Below are 13,068 nucleotides of genomic sequence, written 5' to 3' on the forward strand. Positions count from 1 at the left end.
GTCTGGGCTTATTTGTAGCTGTTCTTCTTGGGAAGATTTTCCAGATATTTGAAAGAACTTGGGTGTTGTAATCTAAGCAGTCTCTACTTTAGGGGGCACAAAAAGCCCAGTAACACACTGTGGTTCTTGCAGACTTGTAGAGGTACTGCCTTGATAATTTTTGACAAGATCTGGGATAATTCTCTGGATTATCAAGCAGAGGTTCTTGTTCTCTTCCCTTACTTTTTCCCAAACAGAATCTCTCTCTTGGTTCTGAGCCACCTAAAGCTGGGGATGGAGTGACACAAGCACCCTTGTGGCCACTACCACTATGACTGCACTGGGTCAGACCTGAAGCCAGCATAGCACTGGGTCTCACACAAGGCCTGCTGTAACCACTCCTGGCTACTGCTTATGTTCACTCAAGGCCCTGGGGCTCTACAACCAGCAGGTGGCAAAGCCAGCCCTGTCTGTGTCCTTCCTTTCAGGATGGTATGGTGCCCCAGGCTTCAGTTGGGTCCAGAGGTGCCGTCCAGGATCAAAGACTAGAGTCAAGAATGTTAGAAATCTACCTGGTGTTCTATTGTATTGGGCTGAGCTGGCACTTAAACCACAAGATGCAGTCCTTCCCACTCTTGTCTTCCATTTCCAAAGGCAGAGAGCCTCATCCTGTAGCTATCACCACCCCAGACCATGACGAATACTGCCAGATCACCAGTCAATATTTCCTTAAGGACCGTGGGCTCTTAAGTTAGCTTGTGGTGAATTCTTTCTGGCCTGGGACTCACCTTTTAGGGCAGTGGGCTCCCCTCTGGCCCAGGGCCGGTACAGAAATGCCATCCAAAAATCAAGTCCTAGAGTTGAGGACCCCAAGAGACTGCTTCGTGCTCTGCCCCACTGTGGTCATGCTGTTACCTATGGAACAAGACAAAGTCTCCTTTACTTTTTCCTCTCCTTATCTCAAGCACAAGGACTTTTGCCCCATAACCACAAGAGCTGGTAATGTGCTGAGTCTCATCTGAAGCCAGCAAGTCCCAGAGGCTCACCCCAGGCCCTTGATATAGCACCTGGGTATCAAAGCTGGTTATTCAGGGTGCAGTGGCTCTTTAGTTAGCAGGTGATGAATGCTCTCAGGACTGGGTCCTTTCCTTCAAGGCGGTGGGTTCCCTTCTGGCCAGGGTGTGTCTAGAAATGTCTGGAGCTAGGTCCTGGAATGGGGGCCTCACGACTCTGACCCTATCCTGCTGTGACTGAGCTGATATCCAACATGCAAGACAAAGTCCTCCCAACTCTCCCCTCTCCTATCTTCATGAAGAAGGAAGGGATCTCTTTTGGAGCTGTGGGATGTGCTGCCTGAGGTTAGAGGAGGGGTGATGCCGGCATTTCCTTGGCTGCCGAAGCTTGTGTCTCAGTATGTTGTCTGCCCACTCAGTCTAATGTCAATGGGACTAGTTCAAGACCAAGACTGGCCTAAGAGTTGCAGTCCTTATGGCCTAGACTACCTTTCCAATTTACTTGGAGATTCAGAGTACTGTAGCCTATGGTGGCGAGGTTTGCAAGCACTCAAGTTTTGACCACTGGGATCCTTGATTCCCCTCTGGCTAGGGCTGTCTTTTGCTCCCTCTGTGAGTGGACATTAGCTAATTTGGTTTGGTTTTTCTTTCTGCTTTAACAGGACAGCACTGAGTTCAATGCCTTACACTTGCTGTGCTCTCCCTCCCTGAGCACCCAGAAATGCCCTCTGCACCAAGCCACTACTGCCAGGGTAGGGGTGTGGCAATGGCTATTCAGGATTGTTTTTTTATCTCTCCCAGTGCCTCTTTCAGTGAATATAAAGTTAAAACCAGGTACTATGAATGCTCACCTGGTTTTTGGTTCTTATGAAGGTGTTGTTTTCTATGTAGATATTTGTTAACTTGGTGTCCTTGCTGGGGGAATGATCGGTAGCATCTTCTATTCTGCCATCTTGCTTCACTTCTTATTTATCTTTCTTGACTGAAACTTTATGCCCATTAATGAGTAACTCCTCATTTTCCCCTCCTTCCAGCCCACAGTAACCAACATTTCACTCTAATTCTAAAGAGTGGAATTAGTCTTTCTAATTCTAAAGAGTGGAATAATTAAATTCTAACAACTTAAGCATTTTAGATACCTCATATAAGTGGGATCATGCAGTATTTGTCTTCCTGTGACTGGCTTACTTCACTTAGCATAATGTCCTTAAGGAAATAAACTAAATGTTTATTGACAGGAAAATGTATAAAGAAAACATAATTTATACATACTATAGAATATTATTTAACCTTTAAAAAAGAAGGAAATTCTGCAACATGCCATCAACATGGACAATATTTTATTTTTAATAGAACCTTTAAGTTTTCTATTAAAAATAGTGAATAAAAGGGCTTTTTTAATATACTAAAGTCACTCTATTTTGGTGGTAGCTGTTATATCTTGGAATTTGTCAGGATTTAACTGTTTTTCTAACAGCAGGGCATAGTGATGCTGGAATAATAGTTAACGATTATTGAACAAGTATGTACTGGGCATTAAGCTGAGACTTTTGCATACATTTTTAATTGCTTAATTCTGACATCAACTGTATGAGGTAGATACCATTCTAAATATGAGAAAATGGAAAATTCATAGGCCAAGAAACTTGCCCAAAGTTATATAACTAGTAACTGTGGAGCCAGGATTTGAACACTGGCAGTCTGACTCTGTGCCCTTCTTACATATGGCTTTATTTTGGAGAAATAGAAGTTTGCCAGAAAATAAACATAATAAAGCATCCCAAGCAGAAAGGAGAATGTGAAAAACAATAGAATGCATTTAAAGCATCTGTTCTCTCACTTCATGTACATTACTATACCCTCAGCATCTGGCATGCTGCTTGGCACAAAGTAGGTATTTAATAAATGCTTATGAATTTAATAAATGGAAAGTGGAGACTTGGAGTGCTCAGGAGGCCATAAGGAAACTGATATATACAGAACTTAGAACATAACTGGAAAAATATAAAGAAGTCAGTATACAATATTAAATGAATAAAGATTTCTGGATAAAATATTATATAAAGCAAGCTCATTCATTCATTTATTCATTCATACATTCTCTAACAATTTATTGACCATTTGCCTTATACAAAATATTTAAGAATCACAGATATATAAATAATGGAGCTAGACTCTGCTTTAGAGGCATAGACCTTAAATATTTTAAGCAAGACCTTTGAAGAATAAAGTCACAGAAATTATTGCATTTACTGACAGCATTTATAAAAATAAAAGTTATTAAGCTGTTACCTAGATAATAACATAAAGCAATTATCTCTGTTGACATACATTAGCATTAAAAATTAAGGGAATTTTAGCATTTTTTACACCAATAAAATCGCCATTATTTATTATGATATTTGCATGCCAGAAATCATTATCTTTTTAATAAGATAGGTAAACAGAATTCAGTATCATTTGGTGAGAAAGTAACAAACATGCATAGAAATCAATAGAAAAGTGGTTTTCTCGCTGGTCAGTGACACTATCTTGCCATGATATGAGCAATGATGAGATTGAAGTGTATGTACCTTAGAAAGGAAACACAGCAATAAACATGTAGCAATATTTTGTGTATATGCAAAAGCAACATAAAATTTTATGTTAAAGGCTAGATATTGAGTAGAAAGCTATCAATCCTTGACAAAAATACAAATTTAAGAAAACAACAAAGTGGAATTAAATGAAGAGGAACTTATATTAATAAAAAGTGAAAGTGAATTTTATTGCCACATGAATTCTTTGTTTTACTAATTATTCCTGTTTTCTGCATAACATGGAATAAATCATCACTGACACTGTTCTAGCATTTAAGCTTATATTAATCAATGTAATACTTGTAAGCAGTATTTATTGTTAGTGAGAAAATTGTGGGATTACTGAGAAATTGTGGAATTAACAATTTAATGAGGGAGAAATTGTGGGATCAACCCTTTGAAAAGGAATGGAAGAAAGCAGAAATGGAGAAGAAGTCAGGCTATGACACAGGTCCAATGACAGTGTCTGCTGACCCCAAGGAGTGCTTAGGAGCTAGAATGGCCCCTAAGAGTCATCTGTTCCAAGTTTGGTTGAGATGGCCAAGCCCATCTTCAGCATCGGTTGTTCACTAAATGTGAGCTGCCTGGAAAACTGCTTTACTTTGGGAGAAATGGCTTTCTGCATCTGAAACAATTCCCGAAGGGACTGACAGTCAAAGGCAGTCTAACAACAGCACTTCCAGCAGCCAGGGCAACAAGTTTGTCACTGAAGGGGCCACACATCCATTCCTACCATACTCGCCTATAAGATAACAGAAAGAAGATTTCAGGAAAAGGAATAGTCTCCTTCTCCATCCTTCTGTATTACCAGTTCTGCTACCCATAACTAATCTTATTCTATGGTTTCTGTTTTGATATTTTCTAGTGGTTAGTCCTTAAGTACTAGATTACATATCTTTACCTCTATTTCTTCAGTATTTCTTCAGTCATAATCATGTTCCATGCTTATGAGCATGGGTTTTTGTTGGAGGAATGAAAGTTTACCAGAAAATCAAAATCATAAAACATTCTAGGAAAGAGAGGGTGAATGATATGGTTTGGTTCTGTGTCCCCATCCAAATCTCATCTCATAGCTCCCATAATTCCAATGTGTTGTGGTAGGGACCCTGTGGGAGATGATTGAATCATGAGGGTGGGTCTTTCTCATGTTGGTCTCGTGATAGTGAACGGGTCTCATGAGATCTGATGGCTTTATAAAGCAGAGTTTCCCTGCACAAGCTCTCTCTTTGCCTGCCATCATCCACGTAAGATGTGACTTGCTCCTGCTTGTCTTCTGCCACGATTGTGAGGCTTCCCCAGCCATGTGGAATTCTGTGAGTTCTCCATTAAACCTCTTTCCTTTGTAAATTGCCCAGTCTCAGGTATGTCTTTACAGCAGTGTGAAAATCGGCTAATACGGTGAACAACAATGAGATGCATTTTAAGCATCAGTTCTCCCCTTCTTTTATCTGCATTATTGCATCCTCAGCGCTTGAATACTGCCAGGCACATAGAAGGTATTTAATAAACATTTATTGACTTCTTCGGTGAAAGATGAGGATTTGGCTTACTTTTCTTACCCCTGCTCTCAAATATTTATAGCTTAATTATTATTTTTAATTTGTCTATTGATCTCTTCTCTAATTTGAATGCTATGTTTACACCGTTTTTTAAAAATTGTATGTGCCCTCAACTGCTAACAGCATCCATCACTCACCTCCTGACTCATACAATAAAGACTCCCATGACTTTCCTTTACCTTTTCCTGTTTTCTGCTTCCCAGCATCTATCTTCTATAGCTTTACTTTTATATTATTAAATTTGTTGACATTTATATTCTATTTCTGAAACCACAACCATGCTTTTCCTTCCTTGCGTCGCAGGATCAAATGTGATAATGGCTACAAACGGTTCAAATAAATGAAACTTTGGAAACCACTGGTTTAAGACTACCATCTCAGAGGTTCTTACAGCTAAATAGCATCTGCTGCGTTGTCAGCTGAGAACTGTGGCCTGGACTTACCCTGTAGTTTTGTTTTATTTGGCATAGGTAATGTTTTATACATTTGAACCAATATTTAAAAACTAGATGATTTTAGGTTGACTCTTAAAGTAAAGAGCAAGTGAACAGCATTTATCCTGTTTTTTCATTGTCAAAGAATGTGCTAGAATTAGATTTTTTTTTCTATAGGAACAATGTCACCATACTTGGGTTGCTCCTAGGAGGAACATTTCTAGCATCTTTGTACCCTTTGCATCATAATGCTGGCATGTAAAGTTCCCCTTGTCCCAGAATTTTCTCCCCCAGGAGGTCTTCTATTTCCTGCCTTTGTCTGGATTAGATACTCTCCAGGTCTGCTGCATTTGAGGATGCTCCTTTTCTTCTGGAACTCCTGCTATTCTGAGGCTGTATCTCCTGGAATGTTCTTTTATCTGCCTCTTTTCATTCACATTTTCTGCCCACACTTTCTTTCCTACACTGTAAAATATATTATTGCTTTTTCATTCTAGCAATAATATTATAAATCCCTAAGAATGCTTTGACATTCCCTAGTTGATACTTTTGTCAAGAATCCTAGCTTTATTTGATCTCTCTGATCATATCAGAGGTTTCTCTTCTGCTTCCTGAGTGATCTGTTTTTCTCTGATGTTAAATTTTCTATTTTCTTGTTTTGGTCATTATTCTCTTTCATGATTTGATTCTTCTCTTATACCTAATGATCCTTGGTTGTTGTTAAAGATGATTAGGTGAAGGGGTGAGTAGGTGCTTTGGGGTGTTCTTTGCTATTGTGTAAATCAGTGTGTTTTCTTTCAGGTCCCTGCCTTAATTGGTATTCTGACTAGGAGCTCTCTATGGAATGAGGCCTGGGAGTGCCCTCACATGATTTTTTATTCCTTAGTGGGAGAGTTTGGTGGATGTAGTCTAATTGCTCTTGGCATCAGGATTCACTTCTTTCTGGTAAGTCTTATTTATTTATTTATTTATTTATTTATTTATTTATTTATGTACTGGCTGGAAATCTAGCAACTACGTATTCCCTAGACTCCACAGCAGACATGATTTTGGGAGTAAAGTAGGTTCTGTGCATTACATACAATTGTATCAGATTTGTAAAGTAGGAGAGAGAAAAAAACATCTTCCTACTGTCTTATGGCTCTTTTTCTGCTGGCAATAAAGGTGTTAGAGATGTATCTCTGCAGGAATGTTCCAATCTCCAATCTCCAGCTTTCTGTTTGTCAGAGTGTAGGCAGGCACTCTTTACTGAGTCCTGTTTTTTGATCTGTGAGTTTATGAGCTCAATAGTTTCCATAGTTCTGCTTGTTACAGAAGTAGCAATTGCTCTTGTGGATCAGTTCTGTACTGCTCTGGAAATCATTTCTGAAAGCCAGTTGTAGATCCTGCTGCTTCATCACTTCCATTGATTTAATCACCTAATTCCCTTTATTTAATCTTGAGTTGCTTTAAAAAAAAAACCCAGAGTTGTTTTTATTTCAGTACTGGCATCAGACAGACAGAATGAGCAGGTAGGGAACTAGTGACACTCCACAAGTATATTCCTGATGGTAATGTCTATTCTTTCATTTCGTTAGAATGTATAGAGACAGATGCTTTTTTCCAGTCTAGACCTTCAGCCCGGGTCTTCCTTGAATTACCTGGTCTGCCAGTTTCAGAAGCAGAAGCTGAAGAAGAAATGCTGTCTGTCATAAAATTGATATATCTGGCCATTTAATATGTTAAAGACTTTTCTAAATGTTAATAATTGTGAAGTTTTTGAAAGCAATCTTTTTAAAGCTTATACCTTTTTTCTCCTTAGAGGAAAAATATTTTAAACTCTTGAATGTTTTATTCCTGGCAGACAAGCAAACATCATCATTTTCTATTTAAACCTACACATCAAAATCGGAAAAATGTAAGGTTTTTTTAGTTAGAAGAAAACTTGTATGCAAATTTTGATGTTGCCACTTATAACTTTGGAAGGTGAAGCAAATTACTCCCTCTGAGCTTCAATTTTTAAAACATTTTTAAATGTGGGTATGAATATTTACTATGCAATAGTCAAGTAAGAATTAAATATTATGAGGTAGACAAATGAAGATGACTACTATAGTGCCTACTATACAGTACTTGTTCTTTTTTTTTTTTTTAAGATGCTCTCCTTTGGATAACTAAAACAGTTTCTAAAAGCGATTTCCTTAATGTTGCTTCATGAACATGAAGATGTCCATGAAGCATACGAAAATCAAGTACCAAGAAAAATCTGCTAAAAACATGAAGAGTGAAGTTTACTGTTTTGCCCCAAGAGGCATCATTATAATATATACAGAAGATAAAATGGTTTAATATCTTCAAATTGTGATAGATAATAGAGACAACAATGGATTAAAAGTTCTAAGATGCATTGCAAACCTCATCTGAAATTTTTCAAAGGAAAATTGTAATCAAGCTAATAAAGTATACTGAATCTCAAAGAGATCTCTAGCTTATCTTCTAATGCATTATCCTGAGCATTGATTGAATTGTCATAGCTTCTGAAAGCTGTAGAAAATCCATAATTTTGGAGATAAAATTGTGGAAAGGATGGTATAAACAAATATCTAGCATTAAAGATCTGTGTGGTCTTTTATAATTTTACTCTGAGTTTTCTTTAAAAAGTATTTTAAAAATATTTCTCTTTGGGAAAAGTGGCACTGAAAGTCATCATCAGCATATGGTGATTATAATAACTAGAAGATAAGTTTTTATTTTTCACCATGACCTGGCCATCTAAATAAAATATTAGTTTCCCATATTATTAAGCTTAATATCTTCAGGCATAATGAAATGTTCAGCCACAAACAAATAGACCTCTACTCCCTGATTGGATCTTAAATGAGCCAATGAAAATGAAGTCCCTACTCCCGAGGTAACAGCCTAGTAAGAGGTAGACCAAGAAAGAATATAACCTGGTTTTAATAGTTAGGAGAACTGGTACAAACTTATTAGATCTCTGATCAGGAAATACTGCTTCTGAGATCACTGCTTTTCTTAAAATGTGATATTTAGGGTATGAATGAATTCCTTTGACTTCTCCCTTAAGTACACAATTTGAGCAGGGCAATATGGGCAGATCATGAGCTAGAGACCATTGATAAAATATAAGGCCAAAGCAGGAATACCTGAGCCCCGAGGAGATTGTACAAGTTTCCAGAGAGAGAGAAAGAGAAAAAATTTGCTTTAAAAGATCAAGAATTAGAATCGACTTTTTAGCAGTACTGAAAGCTAGAAGGCTGTTCTGAAAATGTGCAGTGAAAATGATTTCCAATCTAGAATTCTATACTATCAATCATATGTAAACATAAAAATAAACATTTTCAGACACACAAGATGTGGAAAAAAACCTCACATGCATCCTTTTCTAGGAAACTACTGAAGCATATGCTCCTCCAAAACAGAGTAAACCAATAAAAGAGAATATATGGGATCCAGGAACTGGAAGATCTAGTACAACAGAAAGATAAAGAGAATTCCTAGGATGATGGCAAAGGAGAGTATGAGGAAGATATAGAGTGCAGCTTGACCAGGCTAAGCAAGTAAGAGGTGTCTGGAACAGATGTCTCTGTGAAGGTGGAATTGTTAGGATTCCTGATGTGTTGGGATATATTGAATAAATATTTATACAACTGGGATTTTTTTAGGGATGAAGAATAATAATTACATAAAAATTAAGCCAATAGAATAATATTTTGTGTAGGAAAGGAAAAGTATATATAGTATACTACATGGATCAGTCATAAATAGCATTTACTTAGCTATAATAAATAAATGTCTGCCTAAAGATCCAAGAAACAGCAATGTGCATCAACCTGTCATACTTTGACTTCTTAGTACGTCAAAGTTTACTACTAATGGTTTGTAAATGTTGAGCATATTTCTATCAGCTATTTATAATATGTGCATAAGTAATTACTCATCAATTATTATTATTATTTTTAAAGACAGGGTCTCACTCTGTTGCCCAGACTGAAGTGCAGTGGCATAATCATAGCTCTTGAAAATCCTGGGCTCAAGGGATCTCCCCACCTCAGCTTCCTGAGTGGCTAGAACTATGGGCTTGCACTACCACACCCAATTAATGTAAAATTTTTTTTAGAGACTGGATCTCACTATCTCATCCAGGTTGGTCTAGAACTGCTGGCCTCCGGTGATTATCACGCCTTGGCCTCCTAAAATGCTGGGATTACTGGCCTGAGACATTATACCTGGCCAATTATTTCTTATGATCTAAGCATGATTTTAGAGAGATCAAGTCAATGACCAAATTTTTGAGGATCTATGTTACATATTCAAGATGGAAATCATAAATATCTGTATGTAATGAATAATTGATGGTAATTTAAAATATGTTTTAAGTGGATACTCACAAATACAACAACAATGCATGGTTTTATTATATAGTTTGATGAAAATGATTTTTCTTTGAAAAGAGTCAGTGCATTTCCATTTTGCCTGTCAATAAGATATTGTCATTCACTACAACAGAGAGGATAAAAAATTGCAAATAATTTTCATCAACATACTAATTAAAAGAGAAAATGCCATAATGGGATGCTGTACCAAATACTGCATTAAAGGATAGCAATCATAAATATTTGTGGTTGGTAGATGGAGGTAATGGGGATATACTCCTGATTTTATGCCTAAAATAATATAATAATTTAAGACAATGCCGCTATTATAATATAATAAAGTTATTTTTCCTTTTTTTTTTTTTTTCCTGAAACATAGTCTTGCTCTGTTGCCCAAGCTAGAGTGCAGTGGTGCAGTTGGCTCACTGCAACCTCCGCCTCCTGGGTTCAAGCGATTCTCCTCTCAGCCCCACAAGTAGCTGGGACTACAGGTGCATGCCACCATGCCCAGCTATTTTTATTTTATTATTATTATTTTTTTTTGTATTTTTAGGAGAGATGGGATTTCACCATGTTGGCCGGGCTGGTCTCAAACTCCTGACCTCTGCCTGCCTTGGCCTCCCAAAGTGCTGGGATTACAGACATGAGCCAGTGCGCCTGGCCTTTTCCTGATGTTTTCTAATCAGATCTCTTTTGGCTACCTTGTTTTAAAAATGTAGTGAATTAAAGCAACATTAAAAAAAGTGAATTTAGAGGGTTAGAATAGTATAATCCAGTTATAAATCTAAGTGGTTTGACCATTTTATTTTTTATAGGCAAAAGACTATTGGTTAACTTTCTAAAAACAAAACCATTTCTTTCATTTGTGAAATATAAAATGCTATATTAAGACTTTTGTCAAGCAACTATTAAGAGAGCACTTACCGGAGAATGTATAAAAACTGTATTTTTGAGTAATTATATACCTAATGCCACTTGAACTAAAGCATGTGAGAAAAATGTGTGCGTTTTTCTTCATTTAAGGACTCATCGATGATAAAAATGTATGACTTTTTTTCAAAACAAAGGCAGTGAGAACATGGGAGAAAAATGCCTTCTTTATTGCTGAAATATATATTTTCAGTGGTTATACTCTTAAGGAAATCCTAAGGCTGTAATGCATTTGGTGTATTTTTTTTTTCCTGTGACACAATAAGAATAAAATGGTAGCTCAGCATGAGACAACTATTATATACAACATCCGATATATTTCAGGTATTTGAAAGCTGGAAATTTTCTCTACCATGGGTTATGGTTTTAGCTTTATAACTGCCTTGCTGTGTGAAATTGGACAAGTCATTTAACCCTTCTTCATTTTCTTCCACCAAATCATAAATGGCAATTATAAAACTCCATAGTATTTTATCTATGCATACACTTTGCTCTTGTATACAGAAATATCCCTTCTAATGGTACTTCCTGCAGGTCTGTCTAAAATGCTCAGTGAGTGACCTATAATCCAGCTCTCCACTTAGTGAATGTTACTTTTACCTGTGGAGTCCCTTATTAACAACGTGCTGACTCTGCCCTTCAAGCTGCCTGATATTTACACTCAAACACAACTTCCCTGTCTATGCTTTCCCCTTGTCAGTGTGGTCTATAGGTGCCACATATAGGACACTTTTAGCAGCTATGTCAATCAGATCAAGTGATTCTTTTGTGGACTTTTAACCTCAAGCAGAAATACAAGTTTTCTCACATTTACCACGTTTAGGACTATCCTCTTTGATGTACCACTCGGCAGGTAAGTGGCAACACATTATGGTCCTTTTGCCTTCCATTAATATTTCTAAGACTTTTTTGTATTTTTTTAATTCCATATTTTATTTTAGATATCGTAGGATACCTGTGTAGGTTTGTTACCTGGGTATATTGTGTGATGCGGAAGTTTGCTGTATGGATTCTGCCACCCAGGTAGTAAGCATAGTACCCAATAGGGAGCTTTTCAATGCCTTCCCCCCAACAAAGCCCCCCCGCCATAGTCTGCAGTGTCTATTGTTCCCATGTTATGTCCATGAGTGCTCAATGTTTAGCTCGTACTTATAAGTGAGAACATGAGATATTTGAGTTTCTGTTTCTGAATTAATTCACTTAGGACAATAGCCTCCAGCTTCATCCATTTTGCTGCAAAGAATATGATATTCTTTTTATGGCTGTGTAATATTCTATGGTGTATATGTACAATCATGGTGGCCTATATGTATATTAAGAATTAAATAATAATATATATGTATAGTAAAATTATTTATGGTAGAATCATAATTTTCTAAATGAATGAATAACTCTAATTCATGAAAAAGTTGTCATGGCTTGATTTCCTGCAAAGTCATAGGTTAGAGCCTGAATTATTACTGAAGCTAATATTATTTTATACTTATATAGCAGGTTGTAATATGCTCACCATTTTGTAAAACATTGGGAATGAAATTTGACCTATCAAGAAATCAAAGTATGACGGTTTGATGCGTGTGTTTCTTTCTTGAGGTCTTTTAGAGGTTGCATGTATGTCAGGTAATTATCTTTTATATAGCAAAATAAAGATTGCTTTATAAAAGTTTTAAGTTTCTGGAAACATGAGGAAATTTTGGTTTATTTGTAAGCCTTAGTGTCTTGTCCTTAATGCTAAATTTTCATAATTCAACTCAAGTAGGAAATATCAGACATGACTCTGGAATAGGAACATACAGCCTTGTGTTAGCAATATCCTTTTTAGAAAATGCAGTTGGCATATGTAGCACCTCCAGAAAGAAAGAAACATTGTGAAGATGCTCTATTCTGTTCCTGACCACTCTGAGTATCAGACCGCTATCTACTGTTTTAAGTATTTAGATTTTTGCCAGAGCCAAATATCCAGCTGTATCTATAGTAGGCTGGATTTTCTATCTTGGAGATTTAATAGCAGAATAAAAATAGTAATTGAGAATAAGCATGTATTTAGGAATAAAACTATAAATTTTTTAGTATTCATTGATACATATGTAAACATATAAAATCTATGAATATAATGGAATGATTTCTGACATCACTACCAATTATCTTCTTATCTTTCAAATATGGTACTCCCAGGACAGTAAACTCATTTTGTATTTAGA

At 36.7% G+C, this 13,068-nt stretch overlaps 1 long non-coding RNA gene across 3 annotated transcripts in view; it reads left to right on the forward strand.

The window, feature by feature from the left end:
• Positions 1-3,398: 3,398 nt before the first annotated feature.
• The window catches only part of LOC105475456 (uncharacterized), a 39,940-nt gene continuing 30,270 nt past the window's right edge, over positions 3,399-13,068 (forward strand). For all 3 annotated transcript variants that reach the window (XR_983362.3, XR_011622115.1, XR_011622114.1), the window contains exon 1: positions 3,399-6,509. This is a non-coding gene — a long non-coding RNA (uncharacterized lncRNA). The remainder of the gene's footprint in view (positions 6,510-13,068) is intronic.

This window comes from Macaca nemestrina, chromosome 4, assembly GCF_043159975.1.
Source record: "Macaca nemestrina isolate mMacNem1 chromosome 4, mMacNem.hap1, whole genome shotgun sequence".
NCBI classification, from domain to species: domain Eukaryota; kingdom Metazoa; phylum Chordata; class Mammalia; order Primates; family Cercopithecidae; genus Macaca; species Macaca nemestrina.